Source organism: Myxine glutinosa, chromosome 13 (genome assembly GCF_964187855.1).
Source record: "Myxine glutinosa chromosome 13, kmMyxGlut1.1, whole genome shotgun sequence".
NCBI lineage: Eukaryota > Metazoa > Chordata > Myxini > Myxiniformes > Myxinidae > Myxine > Myxine glutinosa.
Window position 1 is genome coordinate 105,775,825 of NC_136273.1, and position 17,258 is coordinate 105,793,082.

At 48.0% G+C, this 17,258-nt stretch overlaps 1 protein-coding gene across 1 annotated transcript in view; it reads right to left on the minus strand.

The window, feature by feature from the left end:
- Positions 1-17,258, minus strand: part of CEL (carboxyl ester lipase) — a 79,860-nt gene that overhangs the window by 360 nt on the left and 62,242 nt on the right. The gene's annotated exons all lie outside the window — the stretch shown is intronic.

The following is a 17,258-nucleotide window of genomic DNA, read 5'->3' on the forward strand; positions in this document are numbered from 1 at the left end:
GTGTCATTTGTAATTAAGGTTCATAAAACGAATCTTATGATTATATACAATATAAATTCTGCGAAGGTGAGTCTGTCTGTCTGTCTCTGTGTGAGTAAGGTTGTCTGTCTGTGGAGTGGCTTCACGCGTTCTGGGAGGGACTTCAAAACGAATCTCCGCCATTTGTTTCCTCGCATAGCTTTGAGTCCTCATTTGTTAGACTCGCGCTTTTCTAACTCTCACAGTTTTTATTTAAACTCTAATTCGATATCTGATTTCATTTTTCACAGTCGCTAACATGGTTTTCGACTCGGGTTGCAAAAAACGGGAAAAAATTTGGATTAAAGTTACCGTTTATAGAACAAAATGCATTTTTCAATGAAATGAAGGCCTGCAACATAAAGTCCATTGAGACTCCTCGTGGCTTTATCTCGACTCTGATTCACCCTCTGACTTCATTTTTAGCTCACCTGGAACGAAGCTCAGGGAGTTTTATGCGATGGCGCATCTTCCATCCGTCCATCAGTCTGTCCGTCCATCAGTCAGTCAGTCAGTAAACATTTGTAGCTTCTTCTCCGAAACCGCTGATGGGATTGTGACCAAACTTGGCATAAATTATATTTGTTGTTCTGTGACGAAAGTTTGTTCACGGCATTTAAAAAATCGGGGTCTAAGGGGGTCTACCGGGGTCAAAGTGGGGTCCAGGTTTGACCCCCAAAATAGGTATTTGCTTTCTTCTCAGAAACTACATACGCAATTCCAATGAAACTTCACCACAACCTTCATCACCTGTGTTGTACCAAAGTTTGTTCAAGGCATTAGAAAAATTGGGGTCTGAGGAGGTAGGGGTTGGGGGAGGGGGATTGCCCCCAAAATATGTATTTTTTTTTAAGGTTTGTTTAAAGTCTCATGGTTATGTTAGTATGATTCTACATGCTGCCCTGTCTTCTAGCAACCATTGAAATTGGTTTACTCTGCACCCCACCCCCTAAAACTAAATTCCAAAATGATTTTTAGCACCCCTCGGACATCTACTTAAATAATTTTGATGTTTCCAGCTGGAAAAATGTCCCACATGGTCCTAATTAGCATATTCCAAGATGGCTGCCATCCGCACCATGAAAACGCTTGGTGTCATATGTCAGTAACTAATAAGCCGATTTTGATTATCTTAGGATCGATATTACGGTTTTCTGAGGGGCTGAATCGATTTCCGAGCTTTTCAAAACGATTGGAGGTCAAGGTCACATGATTCATGCTAAAGTCAAGGTCATTTTATTAAGAAATCACTTCATTTTCATTTTCTGACATGCATTATTTTTGACCCCAGCTCCCCATATATATGGTGATGGAAGCTTACTTATTGCTTCAAAAACTTTTCTTGTTATCGTATTGTTGCGGTTTTGAGTTTGTACAATAAAGGTTAAATTTCCCCCTCATAGTTTAGTCACACAGCAACACCTAGCCGCCGCGATAGTGCAGTTATTTCTTAGTATGTGTGAGCATAGTCCTTTTCCTGTGTTAGTTTTGTGTTGAGTAGACTAATGAGAGTAGGTCCTCATTGCCTTGTGCCGCCTCCATTGCCTTATGCCACCTTACGCCTCCTTATGCTGCCTTTGGCTTTTTGGCGTGAATTAACATGAGGCAGGCCTGGCAAATCGAGGCAGGAACGAATGAGAGCAGTGGAGAAGCTGACGGCAAGCGCGAGCCGCCAATCAGGGCTCAAAGGGAGTGGCTGCGGCACTGCATCACAGGGTGTGGTTGGAACATTCGAGAGGGCTCAGGGCGTGGCAATAAAACCTGTTGCGCGAAGCCCCCATGCAGTGCTTCTGTGGAGAGGTGAGCTTGCAGTTCTGCGAGAGGAGAGCTGCATTAAGTTCTGTGAGAGTCAGTTATGAGCTCGGGGTGGGCAGTTCTGCGAAAGGAGGCGCTTGACTAAGTTCTGTGAGAGTTGAGTGTTGTACATGAGAGAAGATGCGCATGAACTAAGTTATAAGCGCTCATACCAAATTGGACGCTCGGTTGAGGTTGAGGCAGAGCCTCTATTAGGTTACATGAGTGATAGCGTGCCGGCAACTAAACACGCTGTGGAAGACCGCCAAGCCAGCGAGAGACGCGTACATTTCCCTCCTGCCTCATCTGCCTTTTGTTCGAGAGACGTGCTACAAGGATCCCTTCCACCGCCTGCTTGCCTTCATCGCAGGACGTGCTGTGACCGGGGAGAGCCACGCCGGGCGGGGCCATTCCTCGACGACCAAGGCAGCGCGTGAACACCATCCTACCTGCATTTCCCCATTGTGAGTGTGATCGGGCCCGTGTCTGGTTTAAGCATAAGACTGTATAAGGCTGCTCTGTGTGTGTCTTCTACCGGCTTGTACATATAAATGTAAACAATAATTAAATCGTGTACTTCCTTTATTCGACCGTCTCGTGTTTTCCATCATTGACTAAGCGTGGTACGAATAGAACCGCTCGAATCGGGTTCCAATACTAAAGGTAACTGCATGGACCACGTGGTATGCAATCCGCTTGGTGTACCCAAATTACACGTGGCTCATGTGAGGCTTGATTCCCCGCTTCCGCGGTGGCGCAGGTATTTAGGTACGTGCGAGACTTGTCCCGAAACCTTACCTTGCGTTTGCCCGGGAGGGACGTTTCAAGTCTCGGTTACACCAGCCCAGAAAGAACAAGGTGCTTAATCTCCCCTTGGTAAGGGTCGGAAGGGCGGCGGAAAACCGTAACAATATTATTCGTATTATTATATGTATATGTGTGTTGATATTTACATGTATACTTCTCTTTTTCTAGATCTATTGGTGAAGGTGCATGCTGCTTCAACAGTGAATGCTTGATTCCGGTGATGGTAATATGCAGAGACTATATCATATAACTGTATGTGTATAGCAAACTTGGCGGGTGCGGTGCTCTGACCGTGGGCGGTTGGATCATCGTGTGTGGGACCATGAGGCCCCGCGCAGAGATGGGGCCCTGAACCTCGGCCCATCCATACCTCCTCCCCTGGAACGAAAATGCCGGACGGACACCCCATACAGGCGACCAACCAACCGCATGGATCGCTCGGCCCTGCGAGGTCGAGCCGTGATGACAATGTACATCCACTTGGTGAGGCTCGAGTGTAGTGGACTGATGAGGATGGTGTACCCTACGTGGGGGAATGGTAGTTTGACCATTCCTCACACGACCAGGGCTCATGAGCATTAGATTAGGGGGATGGCAGTGACAGGCACATGGGGGTGCCAGCCATGGTTACCTCCATGGGGCACCGAAGCCAGCCGAGGGAGGGCTAGGATAATGTTAGGGATTTAGAAGACCTTAGAGGACAAAAGATTTAAGTAATGACATTTGTACTATAGTGGGGACATAGGTAGCTTAGAAGGATGATAATGACGAAGGGAGTGCTTAGTTTAATGGGATGACGGGGAAGCACGAGTTTTAGGGGAAAAGCAGTTAGATAGATGATGCTGTGTGTGTGAGGAATTGTGTTGAAGTAAATGGAAAGAGTAGTGTGAGCACAAGAGGTGTGCCAGATATTTGGTGTGTGAAAGAAGTAGTGTGAATTGAATTGCATGGTGTGCAGGACGAAAGGTGTGTGAGATAAGTGGTGTGGAATGCTTGGTGTGGAATGCTTGGTGTGGAATAAAAGGTGTGGAATGCATGGTGCGAAGGAGTGAATGGGGGGAGATGGAACCCATTCACGAATGCCCGGGGTGGGTAGTGTAAAGCCAGGTAGAGGGCTTAGGCAAAATTTGTATGGATATTGACACCTGTGGTGCAGGTAGTGGCAAAGTAGTGCTTTGGAGGGTGCATGAGTCAGTGAATGGCTGGGTGTGTGGTTTAATTGGTGCGTATGGTTATTGGGGCACTCTGCCACTGGTAGTTTGTCGGCCAGGTGAGGCCGCAGGTAGGCTCTGGGAGCCAGTTGGGGTAGTTGTGAGTGGGGCCCGAGGATCCAAGGGAAGGACCCGGGTTGCCCAATGCCAAGGTGGGCATCAGGGGGTAAAGAGCCAGGAGGGGCCTTCCCCAGTTTAGGTAGTCGCAGGAGCAGGTAAGCTCGGGTGGCGACTTCAGTGGCGGAGTTGCGCAGGTAGTTGGACCTGCTAGTGGAGCCACACGACCCAGCCCCGAAATTGTGCAAGGGCACAGTATGAAAATTTGTGGGAGTGAGACCCAAATTTCAGATGGCACCACAGAGTGGACAATGGGAATTCGGTTTTTTGAACCACATAGTTTAAAGATGGCTGATTGGCAGGGTACGACCCCGGGTAGGTTAAAAGTAAATGTCAGTAGTGTAGCTAGGAGAAGAGAAATCCCTTCGCGCCATCCACAGCCATTCACCAAGGAGGACGAAGCTCCACACCAGGGTCAAGTAAATTGTTTGAGTGGTAAAGACGCATCAGGACGTGATGAGACGTTGTGTTTGTTCCATTCCTTCCTTCCTGGGAGGGAATGGGAGACGAATTTGAAATAGAGGGGGATATGGGAGATAAGACGTAGAGACGAATTTGTAAATACAACGAAGGGCTAGGGTAGTGTAAGCTGACGATGGGGGGTATGGACGGTTAGGGACGAGCCTGCTCTGCTCGCTCTTCCGCGCCCCTTGTGCTGCATTACCTTGTTTTGCTGTGTACCTTTACGCCCTTTCCGCTTTGCTGGTCGTGCTTTGTCTCCCCCCCCCACCCCAGGACCATTTTGGAGGTGGAACTGTGCAGCACCATCGATCTGTGCAGCATTCCTGCTGCACCTTGCTACATCGGTGCAGCCAAACTGTGTGGCATTTTGCTGCCATATCCTTGTGTTATAACTTTGCTGCACATGTGCAGCACCTTGCTGCCACAAACACTTTGCTGCACATTATACACTCATGGACCACAGGTTTTGTGGCCTTACATCTCTACTGTGCAGCACCTTGCTGCAACATCACCTTGCATCTTCGGACCACTTGTTTTGAGTGGCATGAATGTCACGCAGTTGGACCACATAGGGTTGGCCCTGCCTGGCAGAGAAATAAAATGAACGCATTTGTTGTGCATTTTTATGATGGTGTGCTAGGGATGAGAAGATTTGTAAGTTTAGTTAGCCCTGAAGAGCAGGAATGGCCTGTATGCCGGTCCTGGGGGCTAGCCGGTTTGATATATGCACACAGAAGATGCAAGAAGCAAGATGCAAGAAGCAAGCAGCAAATGTGATGAATTTATGAGTGTGTGTTGTGTTTTGCTGTGCTTTCTCTCCCCTCCAATCTTCTCTTCAAAAAGGACAGGTCCTGGGTCATAGAGTTGTAAATAAGGTTAAGTTTTCTGTGCTTGTAAATATAAAATGCTGCCCACCGGCTATATGTTTAGTTTGACAAATTCCGCATTGGTTAATTGTGGGCATGATTCTGTTAGATTAGCTACTCAACGCAATTGGGGGGACATATTTAGTGTTTTAAAACTGTCGCACTCACGGGTTAGAGTAAATGTTAGAGGGAACCACATCTATATGTCACATGTAAAAGTAAAAGTAATTTTCCAGATCATTCTCAAAACCGGTCGTTCCATTTTTGTTAGGTTCGACTCGGGGACGAGTCTGATGAGGGAGAGGGGTGGTGTTGCGGTTTTGAGTTTGTACAATAAAGGTTAAATTTCCCCCTCATAGTTTAGTCACACAGCAACACCTAGCCGCGCGATAGTGCAGTTATTTCTTAGTATGTGTGAGCATAGTCCTTTTCCTGTGTTAGTTTTGCGTTGAGTAGACTAATGAGAGTAGGTCCTTCATTGCCTTGTGCCGCCTCCATTGCCTTATGCCACCTTACGCCTCCTTATGCTGCCTTTGGCTTTTTGGCGCGAATTAACACGAGGCAGGCCTGGCAAATCGAGGCAGGACCGAATGAGAGCGGCGGAGAAGCTGACGGCAAGCGCGAGCCACCAATCAGGGCTCAAAGGGAGTGGCTGCGGCACTGCATCACAGGGTGTGGTTGGAACATTCGAGAGGGATCAGGGCGTGGCAATAAAACCCGTTGCGCGAAGCCCCCACACAGTCCTTCTGTGGAGAGGTGAGCTTGCAGTTCTGCGAGAGGGGAGCTGCACTAAGTTCTGTGAGAGTCAGTTATGAGCTCGGGGTGGGCAGTTCTGCGAAGGGAGGCGCTTGACAAAGTTCTGTGAGAGTTGAGTGTTGTACAAGAGAGAAGACGTGCATATGAACTAAGTTATAAGCGCCCGTACCAAATTGGACGCTCGGTTGAGCTTGAGGCAGAGCCTCTATTGGGTTATGCGAGTGATAGTGCGCCGGCAACTAAACGCACTGTCGAAGACCGCCAAGCCGGCGAGAGCCGCGTACATTTCCCTCCTGCCTCATCTGCCCTTTGTTCGAGAGACGCGCTACAAGGATCCCTTCCACCGCCTGCTTGCCTTCATCGCGGGGCGTGCTGTGACCGGGGAGAGCCACGCCGGGTGGGGCCGTTCCTGGAAGACCAAGGCAGCGCGTGAACACCATCCTCCCTGCATTTCCCCTTTGTGAGTGTGATCGGGCCCATGTCTGGGCTTAAGCATAAGACTGTATAAGGCTGCTCTGTGTCTCTGTCTTCTACCGGCTTGTACATATAAGTGTAAATAATAATTAAATCGTGTTCTTCCTTTATTAGACCGTCTCGTGTTTTCCATCATTGACTAAGCGTGGTACGAATTGAACCGCTCGAATCGGGTTCCAATACTAACGGTAACTGTATGGACCATGTGGTACGCAATCCGCTCGGTGTACCCAAATTACACGTGGCTCGTGCGAGGCTTGATTCCCCGCTTCCGCGGTGGCGCAGGTATTTAGGTACGTGCGAGACTTGTCCCGAAACCATACCTTGCGTTTGCCCGGGAGGGGCGTTTCAAGTCTCGGTTACGCCGGCCCAGAAAGAACAAGGGGCTTAATCTCCCCTTGGTAAGGGTTGGAAGGGCGGCGGAAAACCGTAACAATATTATTCGTATTATTATATGTATATGTGTGTTGATATTTTTATGTATACTTCTCTTTTTCTAGATCTATTGGTGAAGGTGCATGCTGCTTCAACAGTGAATGCTTGATTCCGGTGATGGTAATATGCAGAGACTATATCATATAACTATATGTGTATAGCAAACTAATACCAGCTTATCAATAGTGCTGTTGGACAGTGAAGCTTAATTAACCATGGTGAAAAAGAAGAGGAAAAGTGAACAAAGTTCAGATGCGTCTGAACCCTCTGTGAAACAGAAGTGTCTTACCTCCACTTGCGTGTTACACACCCCCAAGGAATCTGATGATAATCCCTTCACATGTTTCAGTTCTGTCAAATGTATGCCATTAGAGAAGTTGTCACATTTATTTGAGATACGTGATAGTAGAGTGGCTGAGAAAATGATGCTTCTCATCATATGAAAGCCGGATGTGATCTGCTGCCAGAAACTCTAGGTCAGGGGATTCCAACCTTTTTTGTTATGGCCCCCTTGGCTCCCAGAGCACATCCCCAGCACCCCCTCCCTTTCACGAGGGTCGAACGGCAGAGTGCGTGTAAGCAGGGTGGGTCGGTCTGGGGGAATTCCCCCCCCCCCCCAGAAAAATTTTGATTTCTAGATGCTCTGTGGTGCATTCTGAGAGGTGTTTTTTCCTTTAATTGGCTATTTTGTTTTTATGAGAATTGTTAAATTATTACACAGAAAATGAGGAATTCCAAGTAGCCAACATGAACATTTAGTTCCATAGTTTTTTTCTGTTCCTTACTAGCTCCCAACTACATCGTTTTTGGAAGAAGCAAACAAAGCAACGTCGCTCAAATTATGCATGTTTGATATGAGATTTTAATATTATCAGTGGCAACACTATGGACAGCATAAAATAGAACTGTCACACAAGAAAACAGTATGAAAAGGTTCCAAGTCAAGAATATGTGAAAACTAAAAACCTCTGTTGTGTCTGTATTTAACGCAGTGTGTCATAATCTCACAAAAAGAAACTCAATTCGACAACAACTCAGGTAATCAAAACTAGGGACGCAGTGCATGCGCCGTAAAGGTGAATTAAAAACTCAGTGGGATGGCTGAAATTGCATTTTAGCTACCAATTGGGGTATCCGTGGTTGAGTCATAGGCAGGGCACAGTGGAGGTCATCTTCCACGTGGAGCCAATTACGCTGTTTCGATTTGATATTCAACAGCGTGGAAAACCCCGTTTCGCAGAGATAGGTAGACGAGAATGGCAGAAGCACCCGGATAGCTATCTGGCTGATATTAGGGTAGCGACCTATTCCCAATCAAAACTCCGTCAAGCTCTTCTTTTCGAATGTCTTTGGCAAATGAATCGTTTCGGAGATCCAGGAATTCATCTTGCATTGCCTCAGGCAAATTACCCCATGGCCCCCCGAGAAATACACCATGGTCCCCAGGTTGGGAACCACGGCTCTAGATGGTCTGGATTTGGAGATAACTGGTTACCACAGGTGCTGTTACCAAGACTTCACAACACTGTGGGAACTAAAGATTGCTTTATTAAACTTTTTCTTGTTAGACTGCTGACAGGCTGGGAATGTGATTTTTCTCATGCCCTTTGATTTATCTTGCATTTTGCTTCATGGCCAAAAGCTGGTCCATGTTTCTTCTCCTGCTTAACTTACAACAAAAGGAACTCTGTGTTTTTCCTGCCCTGGTACAAAACTCCTACATTCTGGGAAATGACCTTCAAGGCAGTGTGAGGTGCATTGCACACGAGACATGTTTCTTGTGTGAAGTTTCCTTTTATGACACTAATATTTTCTGCGCTGAAGTTGCCTCGGTGTATATAAACTGGGTGGACTTTGAATGCTTTTGAGAAGGGATCTTGCATTCATCTGGAGCCAACCCTTTTCCCTCATATGTGTGAATTCCATATTAAACGGCTTGTATCTTCAGTACGGTGTCTTTAGTGTCTGCCCGGACATCAGACACCGGACTTCGACAACACACTTGGATTGATTGAAGAATCCATCTGCTGACGCTTCAACCGTGCCATCAACATCACAGAGGCACCACTCTCCTCGCAAGCAGAAATCTGCAGATGCTGATCCTGTCAAATTTCCACCATATGAATGCATTTTCTGTGAGAAGAATGAAATCAAAGTGAATGGCAAGACTCAGAGGCCAACTCGCAGCTTTCCAGCCTGGAAGAAGAAGGAGCGAGGATGGAAGAAAATCGAACCTATGGCAGAAGCTCTCGGAAACAGCCGTCTGTACCGTAAAGTCAAGGGCATGGATTTATTTTCAGCTGAGGCTTGCTACCATGACTTTTGTTACCACCGCTTCTTTTGTGACTACCACAATCATAAACAAAAGCTGGAGAAGAAGGATGAGTCTGACACGGAGCAAGCTCCGAAGACTGCTGCTCACAATGTAGCATACAATGTTGTGAAGGAGCTGCTGCAGACCCAGGTCATATACAACCAACAGGTCCTGCCCATCAGTACTGTTCGTGACTGCTATGTCATTGAGCTCGATGTGCAAGGAGCGCCCAACCCCGACTACAGGTCTATAAAGCTCATGGCAAGCCTTGAGAAGGATGATGAACTCGGCGAACACCTTTCATTCTCAAAAGTGGCTCTCAAGGAGCGAGGTTGCTTCTCATTCTGGCTAGTATACAGCGCTAGCATCACCCGAGCTGATGCGAACGCATGTGCCGACCAGTTGAAGGACACTGCTCTGTACTTCTGACAGGTGATCCAAAAGGCTTTTGAGGAGTCAGCTGATCTGCCCTGGCCACCCACTGCTGACGAGTTGGACAAGCAAGTTGGGGAGGAGTTGCGTGAGGAGCTCAAGTGGTTCCTCAACCTTGTTCTGTCTGGCTTTGACCCTGAGGTGGAGAAGTGTGAGAGGACACGCCGGCTTGTTTACTCTATCGGACAGGACCTCTGTCGAGCAGTGACTAATGGAAAATGGAAGTTGTCAAAGCATCTGTTCCTGTGCAAAAATGTCTGACACCTCTACCACAGTAAGCAGTTGACGACGATCTTGAACCGACTGGGTCACTGCAAGTCTTATGACTTCGAGTTAGAGCTGGAGACAGCCATAGCCAAGGCACTGGACAAGGATTCAACTTACCTTACTCCTCAGATCATCTGTGGCGAGGGAAATGCTGTGTTCCACAGTGAATGCGACAATCACAACAAGATCACCACGAGCATACATGGCTCAAACGTGGTCAACAGTGTTGGGGGAATCATGATCCAGGGGATAACGCCTGATGCTACCTCAACCACTGAACAGACCCTCTCTCTCTATGACAGGATCAAGAAGAGGAACCTGAAGCTGGATACTCCAGAGAATCTCCCTCCTGTCACCATTTACAACAGGGAGAGCCCCAAGTTCCCAGAGAATGCGTCTTTTTTGCCTCTGGATGATGAAGTCTTTGCTGCCAGTTTCTGACAATACTAAATGTGGCTCCTGTGCATGTGGTGCTTTTGAAATAAGCTACATATATGTATCCATATACAGACTTGGCATTTAATATGGAATATATATTTTTTCTTGACTTGGGTTTACTTTCTGAACTCGGTATATCAATCTGGTGGGTTTCTTTTACGCTTCGGTGATTTCTTTGTTAAAAGAACCATGTCACTGATTGTCTGTCGCAGCAAGAAGTCAATAACAGGATTATATCACAGGTGGCATGACAAAATGTACGGACAGGTACATTTGACGATTGGCTTCACAATCGGGTATATAAGGGTCGTTGCGTTCTGTATTAGTGGAAAACAACTGCTGCACATCCACAAAAGTTATTGCCGCTTCCCCTGGAGATGGTCCGTCAACTCGACAATGCTGTTTGTCATTTAGTGGTGGCTTTAAGAAATTCCGGCATGAAACAGCGTGCTATTGCTCGGCAGTATGGCATCACTGAAGGTCAGGTGTCAAAGATCCTGAAAGGAAATGCTCAGAGGGGTGTCCCTACTCCAATACCGAGGTCAGGACGTCCCCGCAGAACCACAAGGAGGGATGATCGCCAGCTGCACCGGTTAGTCCGCAATGGCCGTACCAAGTCAGCTAATCGGCTTAGGGCTGAGTGGCAGCAACTGACAAATGTGCCTGTATCCAGAAGGCTAGTCAACCAACGACTGGTTCAAGCAGGCTATCGTGCCAGGCGTCCCCTGAGAAAGCCACGTCTGACCAGACAACACCGCCAGCGCCGATTGCAGTGAGCCAGAGAGCACCGTCAATGGCAGCCAGGACACTGGAATCACGTGATCTTCAGTGACAAGTCTAGATTTCTGGTCTATCGTCAATATGGCCGCGTCCGAGTGCGCAGACAAGTGCATGAAGCCTACAACGAAGATTGTATAGTGCCAAGAGTCCAAGCTGGAGGTGGTGGGGTGACCGTTTGGGCTGCTTTTCATGCAGGGGGCAAAACTGACCTGGTTGTTCTGAATGGAAACCTGAACCAGTTCAAGCACAGGGCCATTCTGGAAGAAACATTGCTTCCATTTGTTCGTGCAGCCTTTCGAGGAAACTTTGTCTTCCAAGATGCCAATGCACGGCCTCATCGTGCTCGCATGATCCAACACTTTCTTGCTGACCATGGTGTAGAGCATATGGAGTGGCCTGCCATGTCCCCGGATATGAATCCGATAGAGAACTTGTGGGCAGAATTAACGCGTCAAATCGATAACCAACCTCGACCAGCAGCCTGCCTCTGTGCGTGAATTGCAGCAGGCTATTGTAACTGCATGGCAAGCAATTCCTGTCCAAACCTTGGCAAATCTCGTGAACAGCATGCCTCAATGTGTACGTGCTCTCCTGAATGCTCGTGGGGGTTACACGAAGTACTGAACTGTAATTTTACTGTCCGTAATCCCAGTCGTAATTTAACTTTTGTTTTTGTTTAAAAATTTTTTTGGCTAATGTGCAAAATAAAGAGATACTTCTGGAAAACGCACAGAAGTTTAACACAGTACTGTCCGTGAATTGAGTTCGATATCAGTTTCCATCACTTTCAAGGATCAATTTATTTGCTTTGAAATGTCCAATGTGGTTTTTGTTTCTCTTGAAGGTCACATTAACAAAATCTAGAATAATTTCAACATAATTCCAATGAACTTTTGGTTCGAAGTCATCTTGAAAAGTAAGTTCACCCCCACAAAAAAATATTCCATATTAAATGCCAAGTCTGTATATTGGATTGTTAAATTTCCTTATAATAGTGTAATTCAGTTGATTCTCTGTGTTGTACTCATTCTTACTGAAATTTTTGTTCCAGGATGACCTCGAGCAAGGGCAAGCAGGAGGTGCCTGGCCTGGGTGGCTTCATATCGGTCAATGGTGTGACACCTGCCAATAAATCCACCATTGACTACTACATGCCCATCAACCAGCCCATCACTCAGTACGAGACTGTGCAGGAGCTGCTCCGGCGATCAGAGGAGGCTATGCGAGAAGTGGGCTAGAAGTACACCATCAACACCTTCGATCTCGGTGTGTGCATCAAGGCGCTCCCACTGGTGTGGAAGTATCCCGACAAGTTCAAGGACCATGTGATCCTCCCTGGGCCCTTTCACACATCCATGAACCTCATCGGGATGATCACCAACCACAAGTGCCGAGGTTCAGGGTATGCCAAAATTCTCTTGGAGGCGAAATTGGTGACCAGTGGCTGCCTGAAGAGTGTGCTCTCTGGCAAGGCATATAATATGCCAAGGCCCTCTCTTTTGCCTGAAGACTGTCTGTGAGGCACTGAAGAGACTGATGCTTGAGGTTTTCATTGAGGAGATGAATATCCAGATGTCTCCCATGGCTCTCCTCAACCTCATCAAGTCCTGCAACTGCCAGCACCTCGACCTCGCTCTCCAGGATGCCATCATCCAGCAGTACCTCGACTACCAGGACAAAGTCTGCAAGGGGCACCTTGGGAAAACAGCGGTCTTCTGGCTTTCGGTCATGGACCATCAGCGCCTGGTTTTCATGCTCATCTATGCTTTGAAGACAAGCAACTGGAAGCTCTTCCACGTGTGCAATGGGAAGATGGCCAACCTGTTCTTCGCATATGATGGACCAAACTCCTCCAGGTATTTTATAACACCAAGAAGAAAGATGGTTAGATTTTGAAAGATGGTTAGATTCTGAAATAATCTGAAAGATACAATATTTTACACCCACTAAATTCCTTTTTCATCCACAGTTATCTGGCATGGTTTGAGGTCTTCATGACCAACCTGGAGCTCAGCCACCCCAGTGCCATGGAGCCCATCGACCGCGGAGCCATCGCTGTGGCAAGGTCTGTCATCCCAGGGATGCTGTCTGCAGTGGACAAGATGATGGAGGAGACGTTCATGAAGTTTGCCAAATCCTCAGGTAAATCTGAAGAGCATGAGTATGACATGCCCAGTTTTACTATAATATTCAGAGTTACATGCAGCCAAATGTTGTGAATAAACAATCTTCTGGCCCATTTCCAGGCGGTCACCTCAGCTTCTTCTAGATGTTTGGGGCATATCAGCGCTGGTGCCGCACCACATCTACCCATGCCCAGTACTTTGAGAAGCTCTTGCAAATGTGTGACATGGTGGATGATCCCGAATGCCCCAAGGCCGGCAACCACAGGGACCTGGAGAAGGCCAACATCAAGAGTGAGGAGGCGGAACAGCGAACCGAGGCTGCAATCCGGAGCTTCAATAATCCCTTCAGAATCCCAGTCCCAGAGGATCCAGCGGATTACAGGCTCTACACACTGCACTCTTGTGCGCCTGTTCTGCTTGCAGTGGAGGTCGACATGATGCGCACGGATGCGCTGGGTGAGCAGGAGAAGTTGGACTTCATCGAGCAGAGTCCCAAGAACGGTGAGAAGAACGTCTTTGATCCCATCACCCACCAGAATCTACTGACCATGGAGCATGCCAGCAAGAAAAGTCATTCTCACCACGTCGCAGGGAAAGGTGAATTATTTCATACACAATGATTAATTCACAATGATTAATTCACAATGATTAATTCACAATGATTAATCAACTGCACTATTACTAGCCTGTATTTGTGTGATGCGATGCGATGTGATGTGATGTTTGATATGTTTTCATTATTGTGTTGCAGCTCATCCAGTACCAGGAGCAGAGTAACCTGGCCTTCACACTGCTGGTCAAGTCGCAGCTGCTTGATGAACCGCTCAACCTCGACGAGCTCATGCGATACTGCCTCTCACCTGTCCCTTACTGCGTTGGTAACCCTGATGGCTTCTTTGCCAAGACAAACAAGGCAACCATGATGCATAACATCTTGGATGATAGAACAGAAGAGGTACCCTACCCCAAGGACACCTTCTTCATCCAAGACGGGAATGCGCTGTTCCACACTCTGACCAGCTTGCCCCCTGACGTTTGGTGACATCTGCCTCCAGATCATAGACCATATGGTGGCCAAGAAGAACTTCATCTTCTCCACCGACTCCTACCAATCAGGGCGTAGGAGAGGCACAGACGTGGCTTTGATGAGAAGTTCCTCGTGGAGGGTCCCGCCACGCAGAAGCCCAAGGACTTCAAGCTTTTCCTGGCTAACGAGATGAACAAGGTGCAGTTCCGCCAGCTGGTGCTGAAGACATGGGGAAGCAGTGAGGCTGCGTCACGGCTGGAGAAGTGTCAGACAGCTGCTCTCATTGTGGAGGGGAAGGCTCACCAGCTAGTCTCATCAAATGGAGAGGAAAGATGATATGTCTTATCTACTACCTTCGTACCACGAGGTCCTTTGATATTAAACTTTTGCCTACATATATAGAGTGCTCTTCTTCATTTCAGGTTGAGGTGACAGAGATCCACTATCTGCGATCTGACCAGGAGGAGACCAACACCCGCATTGTCATCTATCTCCGCTACGCCGAGAAGCTTGGCTTCAAGTCAGCGGTCATGCGTACGCCCGACTCAGACATCTTTTTCATTCTCCTCCTCCATGCACATGAGCTCGCCCTCACTGTCTACTTTGACACTGGCATGGGCAAACACCGACAGCTCATCAACATCAGTGAGCTGGCAGGTGAACTAGGCAAGTTCCTACGAGGCCACATACCGTTATCAGGTAGGACCATAGTGCATTCGGGGTACACGGTGACCCAGGAGACGATAACACTGAGTGCGGAGCCTGACTCCCTTGCCTCCCGTGCTGGACAAGGTGGCGCCGCCCGACTGTTCGCCTTTTAACAGAGCTCTTGGCTTGTTTACAAGTCATTCGCGCCGGGATCGAGACTGCGAGATGCCGCGTCCGGTTGTTGCCTGCATAACTTTCCCTCTGACCTTGACAGCGAAGGTCGCTCTATTTCGGTACACAGAGCTAGCGCAGCTGCAATCTCGGAGGAGGGGGTGGATGAGGATGAGAACATCCTCTCGGTTTTGTCGATAGGGGGAATCCATCCAGGACATCACGTGCAAGTCCACGGTGTCAGTGCGTCACCTCGTGTCGTGCGTCATGCGGAACTCCACGGCGTCAGTGCGTCACTTCACGTCGTGCGTCATGCGGAACTCCACGGCATCAGTGTGTCACTTCGCCGTCAGTGCGTGGAGCAATCCAGCTAGGTCTGAGCCCAACGCAGAAGATTTGAACTGTATAGCTGGGCCGATCCGGTATAGCCGATCCAATCGGTATAGCTGGGTGGCCTCTGTTCGTCCTCCATTCTGCCGGTAACCTTAACCCTAATTTAGGTTCCGGAGGACAATTTAGGTTCCGGAGGACAATTTAGGTTCCAGAGGACAATTTAGATTCCGGAGGACAATTTAGGTTAAACATGACATCGCATGCCGTGCGTGATCCGTCTGAGGTAATTACCGATCCACAGAGCGCTGTGCTGCTGGACGGGATGCGCCATGCCCATCTGAGTGTCCGAGACGAACGGAGGCCTCGTGGGGCCTTCACTTATCGCCCGGTGTGGGGATCTGGTGAGGGGGACCTCGCTGCGGATGTGACAATGTGGGCCGCCTGAGCGGGCCTCACCATAAGCGACATTCTCCGCGATTCTCATGAATCGCCATGTTACGCGAGTACGATATCTTTGACGTTTGACTTTAACATGCGTGAGGATGTTCGTCGTATGTGCCGAGCGAGGCCTTGTCGCGATGGGCTGCGGCCGCGCGTTTACTAATATGAATACTCTAAATTTGGTTCGCATTAGATGGCCGTGGGAGGTATTAGCTATTGGCTCCGAATGGCTCATATCGTTGCTCTCTCTCCCTCGATGTGTACCGCTGTTCTCGCTATCGTTCCATGACAACATGGACCCTAGGACGGTCCTTCACTGCATGCGGCTCCTGCTTGTTCGGTTGCTATTGTGCATCGCTGCCAGTGATTGGTTATCACGAATGATCCACTGTAGGCTTAGTACAGGTAGAGGCCGACGTGGAGGCCTGGATCTGTTTCCTGTAAATGAGCTGTGCGTCCACGCAATGACGATTCATTCTTTGCCAAGGTACAAATTATCCGACCTAGCGACTGTGCCCGGCTACCCCACTGTAAGACTACTGCGACGTTTCATCTAGTCTAGCGGGGAATTTGCTGGGTCCAGTCCGAAGGTTCTGCCAATGGGCTCTCCGTCTTCTCCCGGGACCCACGGGGTGTGCACTGCTTGCTTTGTTCGATATCTTCTTGTTTGGGATTTCCTTTCTCTCTCTCTATATATATATATATATATCTAGAAACTGATTGCTAACCAGATTATGAGTGCATGGTTGGATTGCAGTAACCCCGTAATCGGGATTGATGACGCCCCGGGCGTTTCGACTGGCAGTAACATCCTTTCAGATGTATTTCGATTTTTCGCATTTCTATATATCCATCTGCTGTTTATCAATATGTGCCTACTGTTCAATGGCCTGCTAGTAAAGTTTTAAACGTGGGGAGAATGTGGTGAAATTATCATCTAAGTTACGACCCTGGTGTTCTACTCATTGCCACTACGCGGCTCCTATAAAGAGACTGCCGTTCAGCGCAGAAGGTAGTTCTGTGCCATGTAATTCTATAGCATCTCTGGGCTTCCGTAGAATGGTAAGGATTCTGCATTGTGCGCTGCATGCTCGCTTGAATAGATATCATCTGTATGTACCTGTAGTAATACTAATACTATGCTGGTTCTCCCTTTAGATGCTGTCTGAGATCGATCACGATTAAACTCTGCTCTGAGACAATGTTGTATCTCTGATTAATACAACACACCGCCCAAATAAGACAGACGGGAAATTGCCGAGATATATTGAAATTCGCGGCATGGTATATCATACACCACCCAAATAACAGACGGAAAATTGCCGAGATATATTGAAATTC